The following is a 27384-nucleotide window of genomic DNA, read 5'->3' as shown; positions in this document are numbered from 1 at the left end:
GGTGGGATTGAGTGCAACCTCAGCAAATTTGTGGGTGACATCAAGCTGAGTGGTGCAGTTGATATGCTTCAGGGAAGGGATGCAATCCAGAGGGACCTTGACAGGCTTGAGAAGTAAGCCCATGTGAACCTCATGAAGTTCAACAAGGCCAAGTGAAAAGTCCTACACCTGGGTTGGGGCAGCCCCTGGTATCAATACAGGCTGGGGGGTGGAGGGATTGAGATCAGGCATGCAGAGGATTTGGAAATATTGGTAGATGAAAAATTAGATATGAGCTGGCAACATGCACTTGCAGCCCAGAAAGTTAACCGTATCCTGGGCTGCTGTCCTAGTTTCAGCTGAGATAGAGTTAATTTTCTTTATAGTGGCTGGTGTGGGGCTATGTTTTGGATTTGTGCTGAAAACAGTGTTGATAATACAGAGATGTTTTAGTTGTTGCTGCACTACTCAAGGACTTTTCAGCTTCCCATGCTCTGCCAGGTGCCCCAGAAGCTGGGAGGGGGCACAGCCAGGATAGTTGATCCAAACTGACCAAAGGGCTATTCCATACCACATGACGTCATGCTCAGTATATGAAGCTGGGGAAGAAGAAGGACGGGGGGACATTCGGAGTGATGGTGTTTGTCTTCCCAAGTAACCATTACGTGTGATGGAGCCCTGCTTTCCTGGAGATGGCTGAACACCTGCCTGCCCATGGGAAGTAGTGAATGAATTCCTTGCTTTGCTTTGCTTGCGTGTGCGGCTTTTGCTTTCCCTATTAAACTGTCTTTATCTCGACCCTCAATTTTTCTTACTTTTGCTCTTCTGATTCTCTCCCCCATCCCACCAGGGGCGAGTGAGCGAGCGGCTGTGTGGTGCTTAGTTCCCAGCTGGGGCTAAACCACGACAGCTGCATGAAAAGAAGCACGATCAGCAGGTTGAGGGAGGTGATTCTCCCCCTCTACTCTGCTCTTATGAGACCCCACCTGGAGTACTACATTCCCAGTAAAAGAAAGACATGAACCTGTTCGAGGGGGTCCAAAGGAGGGCCACAATAACAGTTAGAGTGCTGGAAAACCTCTCCTCTGAAGAAAGGCTGAGAGAGTTGAGGTTGTTTAGCCTGGAGAAGAGAAGGCTACAGGGACACCTTATTGTAGCCTTTCAATATGTAAAGGGGGCTTATAAGAAAGATGGGGAGAGACTTTTAACCAGGACCTGTAGTGATAAGACAAGGGGTAATGGTTTTAAACTAAAAGAGGTAGATTTAGATTAGATGTAGGGAAGAAATTCTTTACTATGAGGGTGGTGAGACACAGGAACAGGTTTCCCAGAGAAGTTGTGGATGTCCCATCATTGGAAGAGTTCAAGGTCAGGTTGGACAGAGCTTTGAGCAACCTGATCTAGTGAAAGATGTCCAATAATCTTTAAAGGTCCCTTCCAATCCAAACCACTCTATGACTCTGTGATTCTGTTATTCTATTAAATCTACTGGTATTTGCCCACCTGTTACATGGATTTGAATAGCAAAGAAAGATGATCAGGATTTTGAAGAAAGATAAACTTCTGTGTGTAAAGTAAAAGTTGGAACTCTAAGGCTGCCTAGAAAAGCTTTAATTTGGGGAACCTTATGTTTTAATGGATGAAGGCTGCAATTACTCTTTTAGCCATTCATACTCTTTAAATAAGTGTCTATTTGAGCCCTTAGTGTAATTTTTCTTGCCTCATACACAGGAAGGTGCCGGATGCCCAGGGCTGGGGCTTTCCCTTGTCTCCCCTGGCTGCCCTGGTCCTGGATAAGGTGGTGGGACAAGTCCTGGCTGCCAGGCCCTGCCCTGACGGACCCCCAGTGCCCAGTTCAGGGAGCTGTGGCCCATCAGAGAGCCTGGCCCCAAGGGCTCATGCAGCACCCTGATAGTTATTCTCACTTGAACAGGAAAATGTAATCATTTTTTCACTCCTAATTTTATTTTTTTAAAAAAATAAACTATTTTTAAAGTAGATGTAATCCTGGGATATTCATTCACTTTTAATAGTCAATGTGAAAGTGGTGGAATGATCTTGGTTAAAGAAAAAATTCTTTTTACAAATCTATTTTTCCCTTTCTGAAATCTCTTTCTACAAATCAATTTTTGCAAAATAGATTTTACAAGTCTACTTTGATGTAACTGAGGGACAAATTCAAAGACCAAAGTTTTTGCCATATTGAGAAGCTATTGTAATATCCATGAGGCTCTTGTGACTTGTGTTTCCAGAAGTATCTCCTGTTCCTTCAGGAAACACGTTTATTCACTTGTAGTACAAGATGGATGGTCTAACATTAGCTACTTTTTGCCTTAGAATTTTACTTTAGCTTTGAAACTTTTTTTTTCCCCCATGAGTGTCTTTATGTTTCTTTGGGTTTCTTTTTTGGGAAATAATTGCTATTAGTTCTTTTTAAAGAACAACTTCTGTATAAGATTGATTTGGTTTGGGTAGCTCTTTTCTTTTTTTTTTTTTTTTTTTTTTTAAATAGAGCTGTTAGGTCCTGCCCACCAAAATTATTTTAGATGGGTATCGTTTTGCTTTCAAGCATTGACATTCTGAACATTATTCCCCTCCATTCTCCCAGTGAATTCCTAACTAATGCTGCTTCTTTGAAATCAGGATGTAGCATTACCATTACTGTTTAAAAGAAATGGTGATCTCACAATTTTATCTGTCTTTTCTGATCTCTGCTTGCTACACTTATTCTTCCCAACTGGTAATAAAATTATATTGTCAGGCATAATTAGAACAAATTTACTTATAAGATGTCAGATTGAATTTTATTAGATCTGTTGTTTCTGAATTTTCTGTACTTCACATTTGGGAAAACAAGTAATGTCTGTAGTTCTCCAGGAAGTTCCAGTACACAGTTTAATGGATAACTAAGCATAATGGGCTAGCTAGATTTAGAAAGGGAAAAAAATGTGCTCTTTGAAAACTATGGAGACAGAAACATAGTCTGTGTTACTAACTGAAGTAAAATTTGACACCTCTATTTGTAGCAATTTTGTAAGCATTCTTCAGGATTATTTTTTAGTTGTAAACAATGTACAAAGCAACTCCACATTTAATGAAGAGCAATCAAGAAAAGGTGGTTGGAAAATAGATTTTGCTTCAAATTTCTAGGGATGCAAAAACCAGTATTCAAACTAATATAACATTTTACTTTTAAAATAGTGAATTTTGAGGAGTAACAGTTATTCAATTTAAATTTTTCTTTATTAAGAGTAAAGATTGATATTGATACATAGTACTTTAATACTTATAGGATTCATGTCATAAGCTGGACTGCAATACATAGAAAAAATGTGTTTTTCTCAGGAAAATAGGCAGATATGACTCAAAGTCTCAGGAGGAGTAGATATGCTCAGTAATCAGAGGGTATATTTTAAGGAGTCATTTTTCCTGACTATAAAAAAAATTTAAATCAAATCAAAACCAGTAATCTACTAATTGTCTAGTTAGGCTTGGACTAAACTGAAGACACAGGACAATAAAGAAATTTAGAAAGGAAGAAGACAAGGATTTCAGTTTAACAACCAACTTGCCCCCTTTTTTGAGGCAACATCTGTTATTTGCCCTGCAGGCTCTTTATCAATAGGCATTTCCATATTTCAGGATGACACTAGACCAGTGTTACTCATGTTTTAAGAATAACACAAAATTTGATCTTTTGGATAAATTGGATAAAGCCACTACCCTTCATAAGGAAGATATTATAATAGTAAGTAAATTTTTAATATTCAGGGATATGTTGTCCTAACTTTTCTATTAAAAACTTATGCTATAAGCCTGAATTGTAGTACCACTGTTTTATCAGATCTCCTTTATCTGATCTGCGAATCTCTTAAGAAAATTTATCATGAAACTGTGCACTAGTCATCGACAAGCTACATCAGTAGAGCAATAATATAAGTGTATTATCATTATGTGTCAGAGAGTTGGCTAGTGAATACATGAAGAGATGACTATAGACTACTATGATAAATGAAAGTCACTTTGGAAAATATATGGAGAGCAGTAGCAGAATAGTTTAAGAATATCCATCAAAAGTTGCTTCCAGTTAGAAATACCTATCTGAAAAAAACCTACGTGACATTTTAAATTATTATACTTTCCCTCTACATTGGCCTTCTCCTTCTATAGGATCTATGGAGATTTGCTTTCCAACAGAGACACCTCAATGAAGTGTCTAAAATTGGGCAGTAAGCATAATTATTTGTGAATTAATTTAGAATTTATCAAAAGGGATCTTTCCATTGAATTTCTTTGACTTTACCTAGGTCCAATCAAACAACAAACTCTATTATCATCATATATATATAACCATATAACATAATTGTCTTTATAATATAGAAGCTACAGAAATGTTGACTTAAACGTTCCTTAAGCCAAACCCCAAGTTAGTAGTTTCTAGATTAAACATCTACTTTTCTATAAGAAGCCACTGAACTCCTACAACTGCAAGGCTATACTGAATGAACCATATGTTCATCTTATATAATCACTGTAACACTCAGATTCTATTCTTGTGAAAGGAATTGGTTATTACAAGGACACATATATAAGTGTCGTGGTTTAGCCCCAGGCGGCAACCAAGCACCATGTAGCTGCTCGCTCACTCTACTTCCCCAGTGGGATGGGAGAGAATTGGAAGAGCAAAAATAAAGAAACTCATGGGTTAGAGATAAGAACAATTTAATAATTGAAATGAAATGAAATGAAATGAAATGAAATTAAATTAATAGAAATATAAATAAAAATTAAAAATAATAATAATAATTTGTAATGAAAAGGAAAACAATGAGGAGGAGAGAGGAACAAAAAACAAGAAAAAAAACAAGTGATGCAACTGCTCACCACCTCTGACTGATGCCCAGCCAGTCCCCGAGCAGTGATTGCTACCCCCCAGCCAACTCCCCCCAGTTTATATACTGAGAATGATGCCATATGGTATGGAATAGCCCTTTGGCCAGTTTGGGTGTACCCCCTTGGCTGTACCCCCTCCCAGCTTCTTGTGAACCTGGCAGAGCATGGGAAGCTGAACAGTCCTTGACTAGTGTAAATATTACTTAGCAACAACTAAAACATCAGTGTGTTATCAACATTATTCTCATACTAAATCCAAAACACTGCACTATATTAGCTATTAGGAAGAAAATTAATTCTAACCCAGTCAAAACCAGGACAATATCCACTCCTTATTCTATACCATCTACGTCATGCCCAGGTCCCACGCTTTCCAATACATCCCAATTAATCACCACCACTTTTCCTGTATTTTGATATATACATACAGTTAATATTCACTTAGTCTATGGGCCATTCCTCTAAAATGTCCATTGAGTTCATTTAGTCCATGACTTTGGGCTCCGTCTGTCATAACAGCCTTCCAGGGCAGGAGAGATGGTATGTGGTGTCGGATTGTCGCATGCTGAAGCCAGTTCTGGTTCCATCACTGCTGCACTTTGCTTGGTTTCATCAAAGTTAATTCTTCATTAATCTGGGTGATTCTTACTTTAATATCGTTGATATGGCACATAGCAAGCATAGAAGTGATGACATAGAGTATTATATAGCAATGAACCTTTCAGTGCATTGGCTATTCTCACCCAAAATCAAGTCCCCTTAAGGTGCACAGCAGACTTCCCCATTCTTTTGCATCACCCACCAACTGCACACGAGTCCCTGAGAAAAGCAATCCCATGAATGGGTTTCCTTTGCCTGAGACAGGAGTAACCCAGACTGTCTTCCCCAGCATATTTTTTATGTGCACTACAGAGACTTTATCCCCTTCCACAGGATGTAAAAGTTTTGATTGGGCAGGGCCAGCTCGATTGGCAGATCCCCTAGTGTTGACCAACCAGGTGGCCTTTGGTAAATGTGTGTCGCAATGTTTCAACATCCCATCATCCATTGCTCTCAGTGTAGTCTTTAGCACTCCATTGTATCATTTGATTTCCTGGAGGCTGGTGCATGAGAGGGGATGTGATATACCCACTCAATGCCTTGCTCTTTGGCCCAGGTGTCTATGAGGTTGTTTTGGAAATGAGTCCTGTTGTCTGACTCAAGTCTTTCTGGGGTGCCGTGTCACCACAGGACTTGTTTTTCAAGGCCCAGGATAGTGTTCTGGGAGGTGGCATGGGGCACAGGATATGTTTCCAGCCATCCGGTGCTTGCTTCCACCATTGTAAGCACATGGCACTTGCCTTGGTGGGTTTGTGGGAGTGTGATATAACCAATCTGCCAGGCCTCCCCATATTTATATTTCAGCCATCGTCCTCCATACCACAGAGACATTAACTGTGTGGCTTGTTTAATTGCAGAGCATGTTTCACATTCATGGATAACCTGTGCAATAGTGTCCATGGTCAAGTCCATCCCTCGATCACGAGCCCATCTATATGTTGCATCTTTTCCTTGATGGCCTGAGGTGTCATGGGTCCACTGAGCTATAAATAATTCACCCTTATGTTGCCAGTCCAGATCCACCTGAGCCACTTTAATCTTAGCAGCCTGATCCACCTGCTGGTTGTGTTGATGTTCTTCCATGGCCTGACTCTTGGGTACGTGACCATCTATCTATGTGACGTACTTTTACAGCTGGGTTCTCTACCCGGGCAGCAATATCTTGCCACAATGTGGCAGCCCAGATGGGTTTGCCTGGGCACTGCCAGTTGCTCTGCTTCCACTGCAGTAACCACCCCCACAGGGCATTTGCCACTATCCATGAGTCAGTATAGAGATAAAGTACTGGCCACTTTTCTCGTCTAGCAATATCTAAAGCCAGCTGGATGGCCTTCACTTCTGCAAATTGGCTCGATTCACCTCCTTGAGCAGTTTCTACAACTGGTTGTATAAGACTCCATACAGCAGCCTTACACCTCTGATACTTTCCCACAATACAGCATGACCCATCAGTGAACAGGGCATATTGCTTCACAAGCCCATTGTGTGATCAGTGCAACCCACCTACTCCACATAGCATCAGTTACCTGATGTGTAGAGACGACCCTCCCTTTGAACATCCAGCCCAGCACCAGCAGCCGGGCTGCCAGGAGGAGCTGTGCTTCAGTACCAACCACTTCCAAAGCAGCTCGAACCCCTTCATATGCTGCCAATATCTCTTTCTCAGTTGGAGTATAGCAGGCCTCGGATCCTCTGTATCCCCGATTCCAAAACCCCAAGGGGTCGACCTCGAGTCTCCCCTGGTGCTTTCTGCCAGATGCTCCAGGTAGAGCCATTCTCCCCAGCTGCGGTGTAGAGCACAGTTTTTACATCTTGTCCTGCCCGGACAGGCCCAAGGGCTGCTGCATGAACTATCTCCCATTTAATTTGTTCAAAGGCTTGTTGTTGCTCAGGGCCCCATTAGAAATCATTCTTCTTCTGGGTCACTTCATAGAGAGGGCTCACGATCAGACTGTAGTTTGGAATATGCATTGTCCAAAAACTGTGAGAGACTGAAAGAGATAATGTCTCAAACATTGTGGTGACGCAAGGTGCTATTTGCATGGTGAAGGCAGACTGGCAAGCACGGGGTGGGGGAGAGCAAGAGTGGGAAGTGGAGGACGTGGAGAGCGCGTCGGAGGATGCACAGTTCTGGGTTCCGACGGACCTTACCATATATGGCCAGAGGTCACATAGAGTTGATCTGAGGAAGGGGCTTGCGACCACCCAAGAGACCCCTCGTGACCACCCCCCTCCCCCAGCACCTGAACAGAAGATTGAGAACTTTCTAGAACAAGAACCTTCTAAGTCCTGAAGGGGCATACCTGGAGGTGGAGATTAGCTTATAAGGGACACACCCTCCACGGAACCACGTGCGCGCCCGCCACCGGAAGATTGCCACGTCTGTCATCGTCATTGCAGGACCCAAGGATGGTGATACTTTTTCTTTCTCTATCCTCCTCTCTTCTCCTTTCTTTTTCTCGCTTCTTTCTTCCTCTGCTCTTCCACTCTATATAAGTTTTGGATAAATTGTGACGGGTTGCCTGGAAAATAGTTCCATTGCCAAATCGCCTCTGTTCATTCGTTGGGCTTGCCAGTTCATTAAGTCTGTCGTTTTGTCAAATTCACCAGTTAATAAAACTGCTATTCAGACTGTTCCTCTGAGTCATTTTCGTGACTCTACCAACCACACAGCTCTGCCAAACAGAGATCGGCTTTTGTTGGTACACAAACCCTTGGGGTATCAAAAAGATTCACCCATCTCACAACCCACTGAGTAGGATGAGACAAAAACCCACATTGCCTAAGACAGCTTGTGTTTCCTTTTTGCTAGTTGGTGGGGAGATAGCTGTTATTTTCTTAACTGCGTCCATTGGGATCTGATGATGTCCATCTTGACATTTTATTCTTAAAAACTGGATCTCCTGTGCAGGTCCCTTGACCTTACTTTGTTTTATGGCAAAACAAACTTTCAGAAGGATTTGGACTATTTTCTTCCCTTTCTCAAAAACAACTTCTGCTGGATTGCCCCACTGTGCTGGTTTTGGCTGGGATACAGTTAATTTTCTTTATAGTAGCTAGTATGGAGCTATGTTTTGGATTTGTGCTGAAAACAGTGTTGATAATACAGGGATGTTTTAGTTGTTGCTAAGTAGTGCTTATACTAATTCAAGGACTTTTCAGCTTCCCATGCTCTGCCAGGTGCACAAGAAGTTGGGAGGAGACACAGCTGGGACAGCTGACCCCGACTGACCAAAGGGATATTCCATACCATATGACGTCATCCTCAGCATATAAAGCTGGGGAAGAAGAAGGAAGGGGGGACATTCAGAGTGATGGTGTTTGCCTTCCCAAGTAACCATTACACATGATGGAGCCCTGCTTTCCTGGAGATGGCTGAACACCTGCCTGCTGATGGGAAAGAGTGAATGAATTCCTTGTTTTGCTTTGCTTGTGTGTGTGGCTTTTGCTTTCCCTATTAAACTGTCTTTATCTCAACCCGCGAGTTTTCTCACTTTTACTCTTCTGATTCTCTCCCCCATCCCACTGGGAGGGAGTGAGCAAGCAGCTGTGTGGTGCTGAGTTGCTGGCTGGGGTTAAACAACGACACCCACATGATGATGTCATCAATGTATTGCAGGTGTTCCGGAGCTTCACCCTGTTCCAGTGCCATCTGGATCAGTCCATGGCAAATGGTAGGGCTGTGTTTCCACCCCTGGGGCAGTCGATTCCAAGCATATTGGACACCCCTCCAAGTGAAAGCAAACTGTGACCTGCACTCCACTGCCAAAGGAATTGAGAAGAATGCATTAGCAATATAAATTTTAGCATAGCATTCAGCTGCTTTTGACTTCATTTCATATTGAAGTTCTAGCATGACTGGCACGGCAGCACTCAGTGGCAGTGTGATTTCATTCAGGCCGTGATAGTCTACTGTTAGTCTCTACTCTCCTTTAGGCTTTCGCACTGGCCATATAGGACTATTAAAGGGTGAGTGAGTCTTGCTGATCACTACTTGGCTCTCCAGTTGACAAATCAGCTTATGGATGGGAATCAGAGAGTCTCGGTTGGTGCGATAATGCAGCCGGTGCACCGTTGTGGTGGCAATCGGCACCTGTTGTTCTTTGAACCTCAGCAACCCCATAACAGAAGGGTCCTCCAAGAGACCAGGCAAGGTAGACAGCTATTTAATTTCTTCCGTCTCCAAGGCAGCTATACCAAAAGCCCACTGGTACCCTTTTGGGTCTTTGAAATACCCTCTCCTGAGGTAGTCTATGCCAAGGATGCATGGAGTCTCTGGGCCAGTCACAATGGGGTGCTTTTACCACTCATTCCCAGTTAGGCTCACTTTGGCTTCCAATACAGTTAGCTGTTGGGATCCCCCTGTCACTCCAGAAATACAGATGGGTTCTGCCCCTGTATAGCCTGATAGCATTAGGGTACTCTGTGCACCAGTTTCTGCTAGAGCCTTATATTCCTGTGGGTCTGATGTGTCAAGCCATCAAATCCACACAGTCCAATAAAGCCGGTTGTCCCTTTGCTCCACCTGGCTGGAGGCAGGGCCCCTCTAATCCTGGTAATAGTATTTGTTACACACTTCTTCTAAGTATGAGTCAGGAGCTCCTTCATTGAGATCAGGAGTAAGATCAGCCCTTCTACTCTGTCTGGGGAACTGCTCAATGGAAACTGGAGCAGCAATTTTCCTGGAAGAACCCCCTTTTGTTTTTCCTTGCAACTCACATACCCGTGCCTCTATGGTCGATGTAGCTTTTCCATCCCACTTCCTCATATCCTGTCCATGGTCATGCAGGTAAAACCATAGGGTGCCCCGTGGTGTGTACCCTCTATATCCCTCTCTTGAGCAGAAGAATGCTGACTCCTCATAGCTGAGATACTGGTCCGTACAGGTGGAGAGTAGGACCTATCCTCTTTGCGTTGCTGGACCTCCTGGGACAGTTTCTCCATAGCCAAGACGAGGGAGAAAAAGATACTTTCTTCATATTCCCAGAATCTACTATCCTCTTCATTCATCATTGGTCCCTCTTCATCTTTTTAGGTCATTGCTGCCAATGAGTTGGCATGCGATGATAGTGCGCTCCGTATAAACTTCCACCACATGCATCATGTGCACTTTACTTCATCTGGATCTTTGGATAACTGCTTATTGTCCAGGTCATCATAAATCACCTCCAACATGGCTAATTCTCTCAGGTACTGGATACCTCTCTCCATGGTGGTCCACTTGCCTGGGTGACATATAACATCTTCCTTGAAGGGATATGTTTCCTTCATACTTGACAGGAGTCTCCTCCAGAAGCTGGGGGCTTTTGCCCCTATTGCAATCTCTTTGTCAATGTCCCCTTCCCTAGAAAGGGATCCCAGCTGTTTGGCTTCCTTGCCCTCTAATTCCAGGCTAATGGCCCCATTATCCCAGCATCGGAGCAGCCAGGTGACGATGTGCTTGCCTGGATGACGGCTGAAATCTTTTTGTATATCTCGCAGCTCCCTCAGGGATAGGGATCGGGTGGTTACTGTCTCATTTACGAGTTCTTCCTCTTCTTTCTCCTTTCCTCGTGATGGCCATACTTTTTCATCATTCCTTTCTAAACAAGATGACTTTCACTTCCAAGATTTCTTTTTGGTATAGGGGCGACTGATACTGGCATGTGTTGGTTCCCTGTTTCAGCCGTAGTGCCTGTTGCGGGGACTGGAGTAACGGCAGTATCTGTTGCTGGGGTTGGAGTAGCTACAGTGACTGTCGCAGGGTTTGGGGTAGTCACAGTGCCTTCTTTTTGTCATCAGATCCAGAGACCTTCTCTTTCCCTTGGGTGTTCGGAATAGTGTTGAACAGGGTTCGGTAGGCATGGGCCAGGACCCAGCACATTGCAGTGATTTGTGTCTCCTTAGAATTACCAGGTTGACAACATACTTTTTCCAAATATTCTGCTAATTTTTCAGGATTCTGCACTTGTTCAGGTGTGAAGTTCCAAAACACTGGAGGTGCCCACTGTCCTAGGCATTTTCCCATGCTATCCCACACACCCTGCCACTCATAACTATCCAGCCTTGGGGCAGATCTCTGGATAGTATTCTTAAATTGCGTACTAATCTTAGACAAAATTGAAACAATATTCCCAAGGAATACCAATAGATGTATCTTAACTACCCAAGGACGTTCAAGATACTGAAAAGTTATTGTAATAAAGGAGAAAACATCATAGAAGAAGGTAGCGAAGGTGCCATTCTGTATTTCTTCCATAAAAAACCTCTCAGAAGAAGTATAATTGCTAATTGTCTCCATGAGGTGGTACCTGAAGTACAGTAATGGCTTCAGTACGAAGCCCAAATACCAGATTAAGCTCAAAGGCAGTGTTTTAATAACAAATCTCACAGGCAAAACATCACTAATCACTGCAGAGCACAGCAAACTGCAAACACCAAGACTGATCTTTAACATGTACAGCAAAAAAAATGAGCATGGTGAAGATCAGATAAACTAGTATCAAGAAAAGATGAATCAATACAGTGACCCGCAACTGTTTAACAGATCTAAATTCCTTAATACACTCTGGTTAATCTGTTATTATCTCAAACACTTCGAGCCCCACGTTAGGTACCAAAAAAATACTGTCGTGTTTTAGCCCCAGTCGGCAATTAAGTACCGCAATTTTCATGTATATCTGTTATTCAATATGCAAGTGTGACTATATAGGCATGTACGCTATGCATGTATATATAAAGATAAAATATTTATTCATGGTGGTTATCATAGTAATTGAATTTCATTGAGTTTTGGAAGGTATTGAAAACAGATTAAAATTTGTTTTATAAATGGCTTTTGGTCTAGAGGTTTTATTCTCTTAGGTGTGAGATGTATAATCCTGCACTTTGCTGTATTGTTAGTCTTCATTGGCCGACCTTAAGCATATAGGAAGCAGAGTATTTTTTGCTCTGTCCCATGGCCATAAATAAAGTTATCTTCTTTGTCATAATTTATAAAGGCTGACTGATTCCAGCTTCTGTTTTGACAATCTCAGTAAATTTTTCTTGTGATGTCACTTGGTGTTGCATACATCATAAGACTTAGCAGCTATGACTATAGCAGTTTGATGTATGACTGTGAGCATAGATTGCTCATAGATTTGTCTCCATTTCCCATCATGACCTCATAGATAGCCTGGGTAAAGTTTGACCAAGGATTCCTAGAATTGTTGTCACATTTAAATAAAATCTTAAGTATACTTTCTTTCTATAGATGTGTATATATATATATATATATATATATATACACATGTTAATTTATATATATATCAAATGTGTATTAAATATATTACATTTTTACTATATTTATATATAGTAAATAGTGTTTGTGTATGTGTGTGTGTGTATAAATAAAAGAAAGCATACCATCAAGAATGAAAAAGGACAGAAGGAAACTGAGAGATGTGTCATCTTATGGACATCTGTGGTTACTTGTGAACTTCAAGGGAAGGGGTCCTCTCATAGCTGTAGACCCACAGAAGAAATGTCAAGGAGAACTATGAAAGTCACAGAATGTCTGATACATGTGATGCTGATACATGTTTGTATTCCTTGACACTGACAAATCCAGGCCACTTTGGGCTGGGAAACAGCCTAAAGCAACTTTTCTTCTCTTTGTTGGTAAAGAGTTAGCTAATGATATTTCAAATATCTATTCATCTGAGGTAAAAGCAGAGGTAGTTCTCAAATATTAGTTTTGTTTTGTTTTGTTTTGTTTTGTTTTGTTCTCCCCCCTCCTCCCCACCCCCCCCAAGAATGAGTATGTTTTAACTTTTATAGAAAATAGCAAAGATTCATGGCACTTTATTCAGTAATTTCTTTGTGACAGAAATTTGATTTAATGAGCAAATGTCTGTGTGCACTTCTGTCTTGATTAAAGACACTGAATTGTTTTCTAAGCAAGCTGCCTGAAAATTCCCATAAACGTTAAATAACTCAAACCATTAAAAGTATGTCATTTATAAAATATGACTGGAAAATGCTGCAAATTATTTACACATACCATTTTGGTTTTTTGACTTTTCTGTTCCAATGAGCAAGTTGTGAATTCTAAAAATACAATGTCCTTTGTTTAAAACATATAGCTGGTTTTCTTGAATATTTCTGATTAGAGGTAGCTTCTACAGATTTGAAGACTCTGCCAAATATTTGAGGGTCAGGAACTTGTGACAATGATAAAGCATAAATTAAGTGGAGGAAATTCAAGTATAAAATGTTAGCCTTAAAATGAATGTAACATCAAAGAGGGGTCACAATTTCCTCTGAATGGGACTGAGAGAGCATGAGGATATAGTCTCAAAAGAGTTAGAAAATCTTTCAGAGAAGGGAGACCAGAGAGTGGAATGTAAAAAAGATGTAGCTAATAAAACTTGAGAAAGTAAAATGGTAGGAAAAGATTATATATTTTCTTAAAAGCTTAAACAAAGGAAACAAAAACAGGTTTAGGAACTGGAGAATGGGGGCAGTCAAGTAGATGGAAAGGAGCAAACAAAGCCCCATAGGCATTGTGTAAGAGCATCCATAAATTCAAGATATTTCCAAGATTATACCCAAGAGAATAGCAAATCCTGATTTTTCAAGACTGAATAGCACATTGTATCAGATTTGGGCAGATTCCATTGACATTTTGAAACAGCAGTGGCAAGTTTTATGAGCGGGAAAGTTTACATACTCTTGGGTCCCTGAATAACTGATGTCTCATCTACATATAGTGCAGAGTAAAAGTCAGTTGCTCAAGCAGCCCTCTCATGAGGTGATAAGGGGAAATAGAGAAATATTGGGTACAGAAACTGAAAAAATAACAGCTGAGGAACATTTAGACAGCTTTATTCATTTTTTGATGTATGAAATAGGAGCTGAGGTTCTATGTTCCTGTTAAACGTTTATTAACTGCCATTCTATTCTGTTTCTAGGTGAGATTTTTACTTTTTTGGGTTTTCCAGTTAGCTGATTGAATAAATGGTCAAATGACTAAACCTTTTCTCCTTGAATTTGGATCACCGCCCTAGGAACGTTTGCACATGAATTCATAGCTTTCCCCTACCATTTCAGTGTTGGAATCCAAACATGCAAAAATGCATAAAATTGTGGTTTGGAAAAACTGTCGTTTTGAAGTTGTTGTTTAAAAACTTATTCCATTTACATGTGAGTACTGGGAATCATTTTTATTTCCGTCTGTGTTACTATACAAATAGTTATTTCTTCACAAATATGGAGAAAGAAATTCCAGACGCATTGTTGGGAAAAACAAAAGTTCAACAAGCTTTTATTGTTCAACAAAAACACTTGTATCATATGTTTAAACTTTGCAGCAATAGAGCATCATGGGTCTGTGTGTTTATACAAGTCCTACAGGTCCTTTTCTAATAAGGTGTGTGTGTACGCATATAAGCATGCATATATGGAAGCACATGGATGAATTTATCTATTTATTTTTTCATATATATTATGGTATTTGTTTTTCAGTTCTTCATAGTATTTAAGTTCCTAAACAGCTGAACTTGGACGTGATTGTGAACAATATATCCATTATTCATAGGTAAATTATACTTGATAATAAGTATAATCAGCACATAAGACACTGCAAATGATTGTGACAGTGTGCTTCCCTCCTCCCCAGCCCCCTGAGCTGACCTTTATCTCCCGTAACCCTGGTCAAGCAATAATCACCAGTGGTGATCGTAATTGATGCATCTGGTCGTGATGGCTGCATCCAGCTCAAAGTGGATTCAGGAGACAGATAACAACGCAATAGCCAAGCGCTAATTTGAGCAATGCGCCCACCTAACCACAGTGCTGGTCAATGTCCAACTCAAGCCAAATTTGGAAGAAACTAAAATCTGTGGTTGGTATGCAAATATGACTATAAGTCAATCATCTTACCCCTGTAAATAGTGAGCAGCGCAAGAGCCCTTTCAGCTCTCCTGCACGGCTGTGGCCTGCATGACAGGATCTCCCCTTGAGTAGGGATGCCTCTCAAGGTTACACCTGCAGCAGAGATCCCTTACTCCTTGATACTGAGAGATTCCTTGCCGCAACAGATCCTTGGTAAGTGACTAATAGCTTGCTAAACTTTGTAAGCTCTGCTAAGACTGTACCTTAGATTGATTGTGCACATATAATCCTTTAGATATAAACTGTTGACCAAGTCCGGGACTAAGTTTGGATCCAGCTGCACCTGGACTCCTCTAAGGGAAGGAGTTTAGAACACAAAGGGGTCCTTTCTGAACCTTGTGACTCAACAGGAGGGTCTCCACAACAGTTTTGTCTGACCCTGTCCTCTATGCAGTAAATAATCAAGTGTACCTTCCCATCGAATCTTGTTAAACCACTGTCACATTTACTATCAAACTTTGTTAAATCGCTGTTTTGTATCAATAAATATATTGCTGCTTCTCTCTTACGAGTGAAGTAGATCTCTCCATCCGCGAAAATGATAAACATTTTTTTGTTCCCTTCTCACAGCACATTCATTTAGCATACCCATTGCCATCAATCTGTTGTTTTGATCTTTATTTTGGTTCTTGCACAACAGCTTCCTTAATATTTCAGCTACTGATCACCACAAACATCATTCTGCTCTGCAAGTGACTCTCATTGAATTCAGTTATTTAATAAAGTTTTCATTTAAATTATGCTATTTTATTTTGAGCAAGATATTATGCTCACAAAACTTTTAAAAAAAGAAACCCTGATAGATGTTCTTTCTTGAAAATTAGTAATCTTTCACAGCCCTTTTTATGAAGTTAATGTTTGACTATATTTATTCAGCATGTCATTCATTGCTTCAAAACAAGTGCTATTAATCCTAACAATTATAGGACAAACAAAACTGGAACCAAAAGATGAAATCTTCTGCACAAGCAGATCTCTGGCACAGCATCAATAACTACGTTTTGTCCTTCATATTGGTTTTGCCTCCACATATTCTGTGCAGGCAGAGACATCTTGATTCATCTTTATGCAAGTTAATTTGGTACTGATATTACAGTTTTCTATACCTAGTACTACACTGGCCACTTGAGAGGCGTGCAGATGCTTCTTAGTAGTTGCCATTACTTTCTTTTATGTTATGTCCTTTTCATTTTCATAGTTTCTCAGTATAAATTTGTCCTGTTTAAGCATGCTGTGCATGTGCAAGTGTTAAAAAATTACTATAAGGGGGATGGAGGACAACTGGTTTCTTTTGTAACCGACTGGCTTTCAGTGCAGACTTTCAGTTGTTATGGCAACATTCAATTAATGAAAGTGTCATCAAAGCCATATTTCTTCACTACTTTATACAGTTATCTCTATTAAACATGACTAAATGTCCTTTTCTCAACCAGTGACACAGTTACACTTATAAACTATATTAATAGCATTAAATTTAAAATATCATTACAACCTCTGATAAGAAAATCCCTCCTAAAAACTCATTATAAAATAATGTTTTTTAAAAGTTCTTTCTGAAAGCAAGTGGTTGATAATTTACTAATAATCTACATTGATTAATAAATTGGACTACAGCAATGAAGATGGGTTTTACCTGTGAAATTAGAACCAATATTATCACTACGTTGTATGGAAAAAATGTATATTAGTTTCTTCAATCAATTACTTATGACAGATAATATTTAAATAATTAGCTGTATATAAGGCATAGAATTCTACAGGGCATCTAATCTTTTTTTCTCCACTGGAACTTTCTTCTCACACATAAAACATAGAAATGTATTTTCTCACATTCATTAATTAATTAAAAGATAGAAAATGTATGATTACAGCATCTCTTGATGTGAAAATGAAAGGCAGAACTATGAATCTATAACGCATGTGTCTCTGGGTCTGAGGTTGAGAACGTACACAAATATAATACCTTTTAGAAGTCTACAATATAGCTCATTACTGACCAGTGGCACCTGTGTTAACTACTTCCTGGGACAGAAAGAATGAATGTACATAAATTTATTAACCTATGTGGTGACTTACCTTACAGCTTTAATACCTCCTTCATTGGATCTTAGCTTGGAACCATGTAAAAAGTAGTAAATTCAGAAAAGAAAAGAAGTGGTGGCTCATTCTCCAGTGTTGCTCGATGTATCTTTCTTTCAAATGTGAACTTTGGTAAAGAGGTTAAAAAATACAGTATCTTCATAGAATAATAAGCTTTGACCTAACTGGTCTGCTAATGGTGTAACCTTTAAAAGAAGATTTTGAAGGAACTGAATAATGTAAATATGTAATCCCATAAAGTAGATTATAAGACTTTTGGTTGGTTTTTTTTCATGAGAAATTAACAAAGATAAACAGAAAACAACACAGTTAAAATAAGTAAGTGCCACAATACTTTTATAAATATAGATTGCCTTCACTCACTAGCATTCATTCACCTGCTACAGGGTGAATACATGTTTTGGAAGGCTTCAAGAAGTCATATCTCCTGGATTACATTGACTGAAACTCTAACTATACTGAATATGTTCAAGACACACTTTTATCTTGTATTTTTCATTTCATTAGGTTTCTTTTAAATATTATGAACATTCATCCACTAAAAGACACAGTTAAATAACATTAAAAGCTGAAATTAAACCAGAAAACAAGAAAATTAGGATTTGGCAGTACCAAACCTTTGAGCAAATCTAGTTCCTAAATTTCTCTATTACACCCAATAGGTGGATGACCCTTTGGAATAAGAACAAACTTTAAAAAACGTGGTCCATGCAGGGAGCCAAAGTTTCTATGTCATAAGAATATTGCTATATCTATGTGTTCTTTGTCCAGAAAGAATAAGAATAATAATTAAAAAAAAACAGAAATAAACAAACAACCCCCTCAAATAAACAAACAAAAAAACTCAGACTAGAAATATTTGTAGTCGATTATCCCTAAAAGTTTCCAATCATATCAGGGTATCAAAAATGTTGACTTCAATCACCTTGAAATGTTCCTTTCTTTCAGTTTGACCTTTTAAGATTTTTTAGTTGGTTTGGAACAGGTTGCCCAGAGAGGTTGTGTAGCCTCCATCCCTGAAAGCTTTTAAGACCTGACTGGATAAAGCCCTGAGCAAACTTGGTCTGATCTCAGAGTTGACCCTGCTTTGAGTAGGAGGTTGGATTAGAGACTTCCTGAGGTCCCTTCCAACCTGAATTACCCAGTGGTTCTATGATCCTTCCCTATTGTTGTGGCTTAGTCCCTCCTGGCAACTAAGCACCATGTGGCTGCTCGCTCACCCTCCCCCCTTCCAGTGGGATAGGGGAGAGAATTGGAAAAGTGGAAGCAAGAAAACCCATGGGCTGAGATAAGAACAGTTTAATAATTGAAGAAATAATAATAATAATAATAATAATAATAATAATAATAATAATAATAATAATAATAATAAATATTAAAGTTGTAATTAAAAGGAAAATAACGAGAGAGGAACAAAACCCAGGGAAGAGCAAAAAAAATCAAGTGATGCAAGTGCTCACCACCTTCCGACTGATGCCCAGCCAGTCCCCAAGCAGCGATCGCTACCCCCTGGCCAACTGCCCCTAGTTTACATACTAAGCATGATGTCATATGGTATGGAATAGCCCTTTGGCCAGTTTGGATCAACTATCTTGGCTGTGCCCCCTCCCAGATTCTTGTGCACCTGGCAGAGCATGGGAAGCTGAAAAGTCCTTGACTAGTGTAAACAACACTTAGCAACAACTAAAACATCAGTGTGTTATCAATATTATTCTCATACTAAATCCAAAACACAGCACTATAGTAGTTACTGGGAAGAAAATTAACTATATCCCAGCCAAAACCAGGACACCTATGAAGTTCTAAACATAAATTCATTTCAAACAGGAAATTGAACTTTTCATATTGGATGTCATAATAATGAGATCTTCCAACACTTCAATGGTTCTTTCATCAAAGTCCTGAAGTAGATTTCTCAAAAAAAACCCCAAACCCCAAACAAAGCCCTATAAATCTTTATTTACTGGAAAATAAACAAATGGAAGTCACTAGACTACCTTAAGTGATATTGAGCCCTGACCACCTTTCATTTTGACTACCTGCATTTTGCCCCAAGTGGTTTGTAAAATCTTGGCTGCTAGTTTAGAATTAAAATTCAGGTAGTTTCTGTTCAATACAGTTACTATTTTGGCTCAAATAGAAACCCCAGACTTCACAAAGGTTGTCAGCCTCAGGGATCTGCAAATAACAAGCACACAGTGTTATTTCTTTTTGTTTTTTCTTACTCCCTAGCTCAAGAGCTCTTTCTGGCTTTATGACCGGAACAGATTATTGCTTGATTATTAAATTCACCTGTATTCAGTATTTTTTCCTCTGGACTCATTGCTCATTTTACAATAAACAAATGAGCTCTAGCCATTCTTCTTGATATATACTACTGATGTAGCAACAAAAGAAAAGTTCAACTCTCAGAATTAATAAAATACAAGAAAAATACAGTAAAGGTATTCCAAAAATAGTAATTATCAAAGTTACCCAACTCTTTTCACTTTTATATTTGCACCATCCTGAAGATCCAGGGTGTAAAACTGTCAAGTTTTGCTGTGCTTTCAAGAATTCCAGAAGAAATTAGTGACTTTCAGTGCAGTCTAGAAAAATAAAGAAGTAGAAACATCTGAGAGCTATGGAGTTGCAATACTGAATATCATAAAATTAATCAGTATTTGATATTAGATCTAGGTTAGGCATGTCAGACCAAAAGCAGCCATGGGCTCAGTAACAGTAGCACTGCAACCAAATACTCACAGTAAAAACTCCTTGCATATCTTTTCACCACTTGGGCAACACTATTTTTGAAGGGCATTTTCCCCCTGCAACAGTGTTTTGTCTCCCACCTTTGGAAAATTTTTCCCAAACCCCAGTTTCTGGGCATTTCTGGAAGGTTAGGACCATTTGCAGAAAACTTGTGGTTTCCCACTGTCTCCAGCACAAGTTTCTGATTTTGCACTCTTCCTTCAAATACTCTATGTACTCCAAGTATAATTAAATGGGTAGAGATAACAAAAAAGAGAAAATAATTGAAAACATAGATTTATATAGTGGGGTTTTATAATAAAGTTGACCTGAAACAATTGCATAATGGCTTACTCAATATTATTCCTTGGACACAATTTTTTTATTTATAGATCATTGTATCATGAATCTACACAAAATACTAAGGCAGTGACAGGTCGGCAGTTCTTTCCTACATAAAAGGAGATATTTTCATAAACAGAATATTTTCTGTATATTGGACCTTGGAACATGGACTAGAACCTAATTATCCAGATCATAGTGATAACATATTAAAAGATAGTTTACACGATAATAAAAATACATACATATCGAATACTTATCTAGGTGAGATTTTCATGTTAAATATTTGCTTTCTTTTTTTCCCACATATCTGCTATTTCATCAACTTCGGTGGGCTGAAATATGACATTGTAATTTTATATGCTACTATTGTAAAATCAAAAAACTGATTGTGCCTAATTGATAGAAATTTTTTAGGCTGTAATTTGTAAAGACAACTCCAATGAAAAATATTGCAAACACTTAAAAAAATGTCAGGAAATATGCTGTCTGTGAACGTTGTTAGAGGAAAGTAAAGATTGACTGACAGTTGTCATGCATTGGAGATCTGTGGGAAAAAAAAAAAAAACAGCTCCTAAATATTCTTTCTACAGTTATTAGAATAAATTGTAAGTTATTTACATGCAGACTGTGTGATATGGGCCTCATTGAAAATACTGTTGCACTGAGGAGATTCTCTATTATAACATCTGTCTGGCTGATCATCATACTTGCAGAGATAATTTACATGTTCAATCTTATATGTTTCCTTTGTTCTGCAATGACCCCTGCACAGCACAACTACAATATAACCATTTCTTATTCCATATTATACTATACATCAGCATCTGCCTTCTTCGAAAAGATCTGGGAAAAAAAATAAATTGACTCCAAATCAGTTCCCACAAGGTGATTCAATTGATTATAGAAATAATTGAGTTTGGTCCATATTACTTGGTTACAATTTTAAGTTACAGATAAGGTGAGAAACTCTATGGTCTAATGCCCTCATGACTTGCATTCAGCGGTTTTTGTAGTTAAGACACTGCACATCTTTGAATAAATCACGTGGGACTTAAACACAGTTTTTTCCATCTGAAAACCAAAACCCATGTTCCATTCCAAAGGAAAATGCAAGAATTAATGTTTGCAGTGAGATTCTTGTATATCAGATCCTATTTTACTAAGAAATGACAAGTGCACCATTTGATTTTTTTAAAAGTATTTTGTGTTTCTCTTCACAATTTAGGTTCAAGACTTATTTTCATTACAGATCGAAGAAAAATGAAAGTGTCTGGTGTACTGTATATGTAAGATGTACAGAATTTAAACATGTACAGTGAAACCATCAGAAAATAAAATCTTCCCTCCCAACAATTCTGTATTATTCTAATACACATTTCAGATCATAACTGGTTGAGGCTCTGGTAATACATTTCGGAAGTATTTTCAGGTTGTAAGTAATATAGGGCTGATAATACCAGATTCTAATAAATAATCCAATGACATTTTTAGGGCATGTTCAAGTGTTACAAAGAGCTACCATTACGTAATAAATACCTCTGGTTTTATTGTAAAGCTGGGAGCTATTTCTTCATTGTAACATGTACTAGATAGAACTTTTATTTCTATTATGCCAAATAAATGAAGTGAAGCAACAAGGAAGTGTTTTAAATGAAGTGTATTATAGGGATAAAGTATACAGAAGATTAAATTACAAATCTGAATGATATTTTCATGTGAAGTCAATTCATTCAGAAAGAAAGTAGAAACTTGAGAGACACTGTATAAAACGCAACGGTATTTTCTGTGCCCTAGGATGTAATCTCTCTCCTTTCTTCCCAAGGAAAACAAACCTCTCTTCTAAGACACTGTACTAATACAACATTTGAATTGACTAGAGTACCCTAAATAATCTAATGCCACTCACAACAAAGCAGTTGATGTAGGTGTGTCTTTCACAACTGCCATTAACTTTGACAGGATTTCTATACACAGATTGCTCACTGGGTTGAGGCTCTAATGTTGGTAAACTACAACTTGCTGATTTCAGTGAGGTATTTTTCTAATTATATTTTATTTTTCTTTTTTTTCCCTATGTTTCTCAGTCCTGTTTCTCCATTTTCTTTTACAATACTAGTTTCTATGGAAACTACAATGACAAGTACATGAATGGAGTTTAATGATGTCAACTAGTGCTGCCTGAAATCTATTTATATAATAGATTAAAATGTATGTTATCATATGTGCAATATTTTTGTTTGTTAGATAATATCAGATAAATATTTCTCCCTTTTGAAAAATTTCCTCCCTGAAACTTCATTTTTCCCTTATTGAGCTTTTAAGGTATTAAAAAGGTAGGTATATGTCTGAAAGATTTTATGCTACTTCAGTCATTAGAAAGATAAAAGTCCTCCATGCTGAACAATTGTAGATGCACTTTGACCTATGGAGAGGATAAGTTTATTTATTTCTTTCTATTTTTGATAGAAGTAGAACAATTTTATTCAGGTCTTCTAATGGGGAATTTGAATTTTTCCATTCTTCATTGCATTTTGCACAGCAACGGACATCAGAATAATTCCTCAAGATCTCCACCTCAAAACATAGGAATTTGGTGTTCTGGATCAAATGTTAAGCCATACATCAGTTAACAAATGTTGACAAACAATTTGCTATCATTTTCCTTTAAAATCAACATACTATTGGAATGACAGACATAGTTAACAATTCTGAGAAAGCTTCTGCTTTGCCAGTCTGCAAACCAGGTCTTCACACACATCAGTATGTCATCCTGCCACTGCTGCTGGCTGGCCTGTACTAGGTCATTGCACACTTCAGCTGAATGTCTGGTAGCATAACCAACTGCAAAAGTGAGGTAATTTAACTGTTTGAGTACTCAGTTAATGACTGCTTGGAAGATAGGACAAAGCTTCATTGCTCATACTGCCAGTAGAAGATTTCTCTGTCATTGGCAACATTCAAATCTACAAAGAGGAAGCACAACAGCAGGCTCCTGCCTGCTGAGTTCTCCCTTGCCACATTGCAGCTCCAAACCTGTATCTCACCTACAGTAGTTGCTTTTTCCTTTCCTGTGCTTCCCATTCTGAAAATGTGTCCTTCCTTCTAATTGTACAGATGTACATATTAAACATTTTGCCTGCTGGATCAAGACTACAAAGCAATCAGGATTCCTCTGACATCATCTGCATTTACTGTGAAACAATCCACAAATTTTGCAGGTTACATTTTTATATTCACTGCAGCTCACTGGTGAAAATGTTGAATAATATCTCTGTCAAACCTACCAAGAAAAATATTCATTCAACAATTACTCCTGTTGGCTCTGGTCTTCTTAAGAGTTCCAAATTACTATGTTCTTAATCCATTTAACATACATTTAGGTATTCCATTTAATATGTATATAGTTGTATGGTGTACTAGGTTTAAGACCTTGCAGCAGTCTGAGTAAATTAACATATGGACAGCTGCCCTGGCCAGTCAAGTTTCTACTCCTGACATATAATCATATGAAATTTGTATTCCAAGAGTTCTTTTACATAAGATCAGATTGATAGACATAAATGCCAATGCCTCGCCCTACTCCATGGGTTGCGAGGTGATGGTGGTGGTCCCACTTGGTGGGAATCAATCTTTTTGGTTCCCCGAGGGTTTGTGTACCAACAAAGGCCAATCGATCTCTGCTCGGCAGAGTTGCGTGGTCGGTAGAGTCACGACAATGACTCAGAGGAACAGTCTGACTAGCAATTTTATTAACTGGCAAATTCGACAAAACAACAGACTTAACGAACTGGCAAGCCCAACAAACGAACAGAGGTGATTTGGCAATGGAACTATTTTCTGGGCAACCCGCCACAATTTATCCAAAACTTATATATAGTGGAAGAGCAGAGGAAGAGAGAAGCGAGAAAGGAAAGGAGAAGAGAGGAGGATAGAGAAGGGAAAAGTATCACCACCCTTGGATCCCGCAATGATGATGACAAGCGTGGCAATCGTCCAGTGGTGGGTGCACATGTGGTTCCGTGGAGGTCATGTCTTTTATAGGCTAATCCCCACCTCCAGGTACGGCCCTTCAGGACTTAGATGGTTCTTGTTCTAGAAAGTTCTCAATCTTCTGTTCAGGTGCTGGGGGAGGGGGGTGGTCACGAGGGGTCTCTCGGGTGGTCGCAAGCCCCTTCCTCAGATCAGCTGTGTGTGACCTCTGGCCATACACGGTAAGGTCCATCGGAACCCAGAACCGCACATCCTCTGACGCGCTTTCCACATCCCACTCTCACTCTGCCCCACCCCATGCTCGCCGATCTGCCATCGCCATGCAAACAGCACCTTGCGTCACCACAATGTTTGAGACATTGACTCTTTCAGTCTCTTATAGCTAATCCTTTATTTTTTTCAAATTAATTTGAAATAGCCATTAATTTATCTAAAAGTGATTTGAATCTCACCAACCTTGACTACTCAGGTCATTTTGTTCTTCTAGAAGACTTTAACATCTATTTTTTGCAAGGCTTATTAAAAATTACCAGCAGCAGGCTTCAAAGTCCAACATCCAGGTCTTTTATGTTGGATACAAGTGAGCCAAACCCACTTCTGTTTATTTTTAGTAGGTGTTGTCTTGCTTCCTCCTCATTTCCTAATGAAATGGAAAGATTTTGTCAGTTATATTTTACAAACACATGTACTGAGTTCTTTTCCAGTACAGACTTTAAATGCTGGTTCATAGTTCTGTCCTTACTGCTTCATAAACTGTTAACACCTGTTCCTAATAGTGTGTCAATGCCATTATCAACACAATTTGAAAGACAAAATATTAACCCAGGAGCATATTAGATAGTAACTAAGAGTAAGTTTCATTCTTGGATCTGCCATAGCTTCAATTCAGTCATCACTTCACCTCAGGTTTAATGGTGAAAAGCTACTGTTTTTAAGGACTTTATCTGTGCAGACTCATTTAGAGGTGCAAGGCTGAGAGAGATCAGGCTTTCTGAATCATGATCTGAGGTTAGAGAAAATGGTGTCTGCTAAAGAAATTCAAGTTGCACCATTTTAGGGTCATAAATTACTATCTTGTTTTGTGTGTCTTAGCCACAGGGTTTTGTACTACCTTTTAGCCTTGGCACGTTGGGAGGCAGAATGATGTTGAAGATTTGGATTAATGAAAGTAGAGAACTGAGAGAACAATTCTCCCACACAGACATTTTGTTATTCTGTTAAACAGCTGAAAATGAAGAGGTGGTGGGTACTTCCAAGTGCTTTTAAATTTCCTTATTTTGTTTCCTGAGGTAGTCAGGATACTGAGGTGTGACAGGGATCCTAACCCATCACTAAGATAAGTACAAATCACAGCTTCTTCCAGAAAATTCATTTTTTATCTAGATATGTGTGAAGCATTGTGCAAAATATGTAGAAAAATATTAAAGCCAAGGAAAAATTAAATAAAAATAAAATTAAAAGCTAAATAACTAAGGGTAGTGATAAATAAGAAGACGAAACTTTCGGGTTTTATTTATTAATTTTTATGGTGCACTACAGATATAGTGACCATATTACAAATAAATTGTTAAAGTATTCTTTAGAATTTTCTATTAATTTAGATATTTTGGGGGTTTGCTTCTTCAGGATTTCTAACCTCCTGGATATATTTAGATCTGTTTTCCATCTGTTTTTAAATGGCAATAGCCCAGTTTCACATTTGTTATCAAAACCATTTTGTCATAAACCCTCAAATCTTTAGTTACCTTTTATCTTTGAAAAAATACACAGGGAAAAAAAAGGGGGAAAAAAAAACAATAGGAGAGAAAGAAAAAAACATGGAGAATAGAAGAAGAGGTCTCATGGATTGCTATGTTTAGGAAACCTGTGTTAGAAGACTTCACTGATCTATTGTTTTAATTTCAGCCAAAAATACTTCCACCTATTTTGTATGAATTTTTTTCTTATCCCAACTTTAGCCCTTTAGTTTAAATGTTTGTTTTCTTTTCTTGTTTCTCATACATTTAAAGGGAAAAACCATATTCCTTCCTCGTATTTGTTTTGCAAAAGTAATTGAGTCAAGAACTTGTATTTTCTTTTTTTTGTGAGCTGGAACAGATTAATAATCTGAAAAGACTGACTTTGCATTTGCTTGATTTGAATTCATCTTTCTTGATCATCTATTTCCAGAAACATATACGGTAGTCCAGAGTGGCTTTACCAATGTCTTATATAATGGTACTGATACTTTCCTGTCAAAGTAGATGTATCTTGGCCACTAATATAAGGTCGTTATTCAAAGTTGTATCATGTTTTTCCCCTTTTTCTTTCTTTTCTGTCCCATGATCATTAATGTCCACATTTTTCTTCCTTGCTATCCTTTACAGTTAGGAAAGGACAATTCAATGTTGTGATATTCCTGTGTAATATTCGATCTTCCTTTATGCCATTGATACCTCCAGACATTATAAAAGATTATTTTCTAGGAGTTCAATAGTGATGGTGGAGATATCTTCCTCTTCAGCCTTGGGGTCCACTTGGGGTTATTTTTTGTTTCCTTTGCACAATTTACTTTCTTTATATTTCTTCCTAGATAGCCGCAAGTAACATAATGGACTATTTTTTGTTACACAATGACTATCTAGGTTTGTTAGACCTTTACCATACATTTTACCTTTACCATAGTACTCCCAGAATTTAAGCTAAAGCAGGTTTGACAATAACCACTTGACGCCCAGACAGGTGTTATCACAGCTGAAACAAACTAAACCCAAATCAGGCCAGGGTAAGACAAGTGGAGAGATCATGTATGGGGCATGTTTACTGCACAATTTACATTCATGGGCAATA

This window comes from Ciconia boyciana, chromosome 3 (genome assembly GCF_034638445.1).
Source record: "Ciconia boyciana chromosome 3, ASM3463844v1, whole genome shotgun sequence".
In the NCBI taxonomy this organism is placed as follows: Eukaryota; Metazoa; Chordata; class Aves; order Ciconiiformes; family Ciconiidae; genus Ciconia; species Ciconia boyciana.
Note: the sequence above shows the minus strand (reverse complement) of the source record.